Here is a 6322-nt window from a genome sequence, read left to right as displayed (position 1 = left end):
ATAAACCGAGAACATGAAAAAGTCTTTAACGGGAGAACAACCAAAATCAGACCAATCTTTATTTGTTCATAGATTAGCAAATCAAACTCCGGAATCACAACTAATTGAGAGAGACAAAAAATAAAATAAATAGCTACTCTGAAATATCTAAAAAGGGTTAAAGTTAATACTCAAGGTGCTTTTTCGAGAGGCAACTTGACTTTCTTGGTCATTTGCATCCTATTAGAGGGTCGTTGAGGCCACTTGGAGGTTCTTCTTTTAAAGACGTTTCACTTCTCATCTCAAGAAACTTCTTCAGTTCTGACTGGATGGTGGGGAATGGAAGGATTTATACTCCTTGCAGACAGCTGGTCATTTGCATCCTTTTAGAGAGTCATTAGGGCCACTTGGGGGGGGGGTTCCACCACAAATCCGCGAAGCCCTTATCCACGGAGACATAAGCGCGAAGACTAATTTGCACCGTTCTAAGCGCTAAGGAAAAACGCGACCCTACCGCGATGACATAATCGCGGAGGGCAAAATCGCGTATTCCCAAGCACTCAGTACCCTAACCCTAACCCTAACCCTAACCCTAACCCTAAACTTAACGCTAAACCTAACGCTGAACCTAACCCTAACCCTAACCCTAAAACAAACCCCTAAACCTAATTGTAACCCTTCCCTTAATTGAAGTCGGCTTTCTGCCGCGGCGCCGTTTTAAAGCGCCCTTCTGTTGCCGCGCTGTTGTTGCGGCGGTGATGACGCGCGGTGATGACGTCGCGGCTTTAGCACTGCAATTTTATCACTGCGATTTTGACTAGCGCGGTTTTGTCGTGCCACGCTTGGGGGTTTACCTGTGTCCTCAGGGGTCACCTGAGTGGTGTAAATGGGGGTGGAGCCTCCTTTGAACTATTGAAAGGACTGTGTTGTAGACTGGAGATAGATGGTGCGGTATCCCTCCTCCTCTTTTGGGAGAGGGCTGTTCAATTTTTACACAGATGGCCTCGTTGACCCCTTTTCAAACCAGTGGTCACCTCTGTCCAAAATGTGGACTTCGTCGTCTTCCAAAGAGAGGCCTTGTTCTTTCAAATGCAGATTTGAAAGACTGCTGAATCGTATCCCGGTGGCTTTGTCCCCCCCCTGTGTTGCGCCATGCGGTTGTGAAATGGCTGTTCTGTTTCCCCAATGTACAGATCTACCCGCGGCTCACTGCGTTGCGCTGCGATGGCCACATTGCTCGGTTGGTGACGGAAAGGCGAAACCAAGATTAACAAGGGAGTCCAGTCGCCTTTGGAAAAAGCACCTTTGAGGCAACCATGATCTATCTAAGAATTGTTATTGCGAGGTGGCGCAGTGGTTAAATGCAGCACTGCAGGCCACTTCAGCTGACTGCTATCTGCAGTTCAGCGGTTCAAATCTCACCGGCTCAGGGTTGACTCAGCCTTCCATCCTTCCGAGGTGGGTAAAATGAGGACCCGGATTGTTGTTGGGGGCGATATGCTGACTCTGTAAACCGCTTAGAGAGGGCTGAAAGCCCTATGAAGCGGTATATAAGTCTAACTGCTATTGCTATTGATATCTCTATCTCTACCGATATCTATATCTATCCATCTCTCTCTCTCTCTCTCTCTATCTATCTATCTCTATACCTATACCTATCTCTCCCTCTCTCTTTCTCTCTTTCTTTCTATCTATCTATCTATCTATCTATCTATCTATCTATCTATCATCTATCTATCTATCTATCTATCTATCTATCTATCTATCTATCTATCTCTATATATATCTCTATATGTATATGTATATCTATATATCTCTATATCTCTATTAAAAAGAGCCGAGGTGGCGCAGTGGTTAAATGCAGCACTACAGGCCACTTCAGCTGACTGCTATCTGCAGTTCAGCGGTTCTAATCTCACCGGCTCAAGGTTGACTCAGCCTTCCGTCCTTCCGAGGTGGGTAAAATGAGGACCCGGATTGTTGTTGGGGGCGATATGCTGACTCTGTAAACCGCTTAGAGAGGGCTGAAAGCCCCATGAAGCGGTATATAAGTCTAACTGCTATTGCTATTATTACACTATTGCAGATGTTAAAGCCAATAGGAAGATTTCAGATTTCAGATTTAATTTATTTGTATGCCGCCCTTCTCCGGGATGGACTCAGGGCGGCGAACAACTCAAAAGGGAAAAGGGGATACAAACACAATACATATAATTAAAATACACAAGAGTCATACAGCCATACAAGTCGAGAGGGGAGGGGAACTCATCAACCCAGGCCTGCCGACACAGCCAGGTTTTGACGGCCTTCCCGGAAGGCCTGGAGAGGGGTGAGGGTCCGAATCTCCGCGGGGAGTTCATTCCAGAAGGCCGTGTAGAAAAGAGAACGATAAAAGCTAAATAAGCCGATAACAGAAGGCCGTAAAACTATTTTATATTGTTATGTGTGTCTTGCTTTTTTCTGTATTTGTTGTTTTCTCTTTTCTGTTTTGACAGGTTAAAATGTTTAATAAAAACTATTTTTTAAAAAAGAAAGAGAACGCGTGAGCCGACTTCACAGTTAAAAAGGATTTTTTTGTTTTAAAAAAATGGATGGATAAAATCTAGTAACCTCAGCTCCGTATCTTAGAAAGGGAAGTTTGCACAATGCGTTGAGCAATTGAGCTTAGCGTTATTTACACAAGATTTCTTATCAGATGGACAAATAATAAAAGTTTTCCAGGAGGCTGAAGATTGTCTGTTTGCTCGGATGACGCAACAGGCTTAACCCTAAATCCGAGTTAATAAATCGCAGCATTTAGAGAACATGCCCTACCTACTCAGAGAAGTAAACCCTATCCTAAGAAATGGGCTTTATTTTTTTCTCATTTGCAAACGGCCCAATTTTTTAAACATTCCGTGTCTGGGATAAAAATCCCTCCAGATTTAGGTCTTCTAATCAAATCTCCCTTCGTTGATGGTCTTCAAACAACCAGAATCAATACAAGTAAATTCTTGACTTGTAACGATTCATTAAACAAGCCTTTCCAAGTTACAACGGTGCTGAGAAAAGGGACTTGAGAGCAGTCCTCATACTTACGACCGTTGTAACATTCCTAGCAGCCAAGGGGGTCAAAATTTGGGGTCTTGGCTACTGGCATGTGTTTACGGTGGTTGAAGCAGCTTGGGGAGTCAAGCAATCATCATTCGTCACCTTCCTGGCCGTAGATTTCCTTAATGTTAGCATACAGAGAATCTTCCAACTTACGACCAACACATTTTTGCTGTTAAGTGAAACATTTGTTCAGTTTGGGGCTGTTTTAGGAGATTTTGTGCCATGTTTGTTAAGTGAATCTGGCTTTCCCCTTTGACTTGCAACTCAACGCATCCCCACAAAGGTTTGGCCCTAGAGGAAGTAAGAGTAGGAGAGAGGGGAAGGAGAAGGGAGTAGAGGAAAGAGGGGAAGAAGAAAGGAGGATGAGGAGGGAAAGGGTAAAGGAGAGGAAGCAAGGGAGGGGATGGAAGAGTAGGAGAAAGAAGGAGGGGAAGAGAGGAGTAGGGGAAAGAGGGGAAGAAGTAAGGAGGATGAGGAGGGAAAGGGTAAAGGGGAGGAACCAAGGGAGGGGAAGTAAGAGACGAGGGGGAAGGAGAAGGGAGGAGAAAGAGGGGAAGAAGAAAGGAGGATGAGGAGGGAAAGGGTAAAGGAGAGGAAGCAAGGGAGGGGAAGTAAGAGTAGAAGAGGGGGAAGGAGAAGGGAGTAGGGGAAAGAGGGGAAGAAGAAAGGAGGATGAGGAGGGAAAGGATAAAGGAGAGGAAGCAAGGGAGGGGTAAGAGTAGGAGAGAGGGGAAGGAGGAGAAGGGAGGAGGAGAAAGGGGAAGAAGAAAGAAGGGAGGATGAGGAGGGAAAGGGTAAAGGAGAGGAAGAAAGGGAGGGGAAGTAAGAGTAGAAGAGGGGGAAGGAGGAGAAGGGAGGAGTAGGGGAAAGGGGAAGAAGAAAGGAAGATGAGGAGGGAAAGGGTAAAGGAGAGGAAGCAAGGGAGGGGAAGAAAGAGTAGAAGAGGGGGAAGGAGGAGAAGGGAGGAGTAGGGGAAAGAGGGGAAAAAAGGAGGATGAGGAGGGAAAGGATAAAGGAGATGAACCAAGGGAGGGGAAGTAAGATTAGGAGAGAGAGTAAGAAGGAGAAGAAAGGAGTGGGGGAAAGAGAGAGGAAGAAGAAGAGAGAGGCAGAAAGGAAGAGGCAGAGAAGAGAGGTTGAGAAGACGGAAGGAGTAAGGTTATTGCAAAAAGGTGATGGGGTGTCAAGTAAGTGACCCCAACTGGATTTTTTATATTTGTAAGAAGATATTGACAAATGTTAATAGATAAAATGTTAATAGCATCTATATTTGTGGAATGTATTTGAAAGGGGAAAAAATAACGTTTATGACTTCCCCCTTAACTCTCCCCCTCCCATCATCCCTCCGAATCAAGAGAGGCTCAACGCCAAGAATCGATGCAATATGAGCTTTAATCGTATTTTCCATTTCATGTTACTGTACAAGGAAACATTTACAATGCTTTGGTAATTCTCTTTATTTACATTGGCTTCCCAGGGGCTTCACCCCCTACCCTCAAATGCTGGCCAGATGCATTTCTGCACCAGAATTTTAAAAAAGAGAAAGAAAAAAAAAAAACAAGCAGAAAACACCGTATTATTTATTCGTTTACTTCTTAACTGGGCCAATTTTGGGGAGGTAATTTTTCAGGCGGGCTGGTTTTAAGTAGTAGCTTGTGGCGGCTTTTTTAAAAATTGATTTATATTTATTTTCTTGCGTTTTTGAGCCTTCTTCCCACCTGGCCATCAATCCTCGTAGAGAACTGCCAGTAAACCAACATCTACATTCATCTTTTCCCCCCCGTTCCCAACACAGTAACAAACCCCTCGCTAACCCTCTTAACCGACTTTACGACGTGCTTTTCTGTGCCTTCCCGCTTTCGGTCGCATCTTTTGATGCCTTTCAAAAGAATTTGTCCCCACCTTTTATCGCACACTTTCTCTCTCCCCTTTTATCCATCTTCTGTAACCTTTCTTTCCTTCACTCCCTTTCCAGCAGTTGGAAAGTTCAACCTTCCCACACTGCTACGCACCCCAACAAAAACTTCAGCCTTCCTCCTTATTTAAGGTAGCCAATTCCTAACCGCCGCAGCTCCACCTTGGACACGGAGAGGAAATTTTTCTCTCCTCTGACCTATTCAAAAGCCCCCCCACCCCACCCCACATCCCTCTAAATCCCAGATCTGTTGGAAATGTGGGAACACCGGTCTGGTTTATTATCCCCTGCGACACCAATGTCTCCAGGGATCTATGGTTTTTAGCCGCTCTGAATTGGCTTTGAATCAAGAAATAGTATATATACCGGCACTCATGCATCAAGAAAAGGGAGGTGGGGGGAGAGAACATAGGGGTCCGTTTCGAGAAAGAAGCGACACAGGTATGGAAGTGTATAAGGGAAGGGTCTACAAAAGTATTCAAATAATATTTAAAAGAAAAAAACAACAACAAGATTAAATATGCGGCGTAGCAATTCGCAGGAGGAAAAGCACGCCACCAAGTAGAGAATTCCAGTCATTCGAAGGGAAACGTGTTGGACCCGGGGTCTTTTAGGGAGGAACGGTTGGGCACCTTTAAATTTAAAGCAGTGTATCTGAATCGTGGTGACTTTAAGACGGGTGGACTTCAACTCCCAGAATTTTCAATTTAAAGCAGGGTATCTGAATCGTGGTGACTTTAAGACGGGTTGGACTTCAACTCCCAGAATTCCCCCAGCCAGCCTATAGGCTGGCTGGGGGAATTCTGGGAGTTGAAGTCCAACCCGTCTTAAAGTCACCACGATTCAGATACATTGTCCTAGAAGTTGATAATCGGACGACATTTTTTTTGCAGAGAATCGAAATCATCGAAATCCCTCCAAAATCCCAATTTTTTCTCCCCCTCCCACCATTTTTTAAAAAACAGGCCATTTGTATCCAGAAGGCAATTTTTAACACGTCTGCAGTCCCTTTGGAGAACCCTTTTCCTTCCCAGTATTACAGAAGGAACGAGAGCTCCAGAATATGCCGTTGCCATCCAGAAATCTGTGCCTTTAATTTCGAGGACGCCCGCCCTGCTCTAGGCCCCCCCCCCCTCAGGGGTCAGACGCCGGTTCAACAACGTTTGCGGAAAAACCAATAGCTGCCTTTAAAAAAAAAGGAAAGGAAAGAAGAAAGGAAAGAAGAAGGAAGGGAAAAAGAAAAGAAAGAGGAAGGAAGGAAAGAAAAAAGAAAGGGAAGAGGAAGGAAGGAAAGAGGAAGGAAGGAACGAAGGGAAGAGGGAGGAAGGAAGGAAG

Source organism: Thamnophis sirtalis, unplaced genomic scaffold (genome assembly GCF_051295495.1).
Source record: "Thamnophis sirtalis isolate CommonGarterSnake01/CBP01778 unplaced genomic scaffold, rThaSir2_p1.2 scaffold_9, whole genome shotgun sequence".
Taxonomy (NCBI): domain Eukaryota; kingdom Metazoa; phylum Chordata; class Lepidosauria; order Squamata; family Natricidae; genus Thamnophis; species Thamnophis sirtalis.
The sequence above is the reverse complement of the archived record's forward strand: the minus strand, read 5'-3'. Positions refer to the sequence as shown.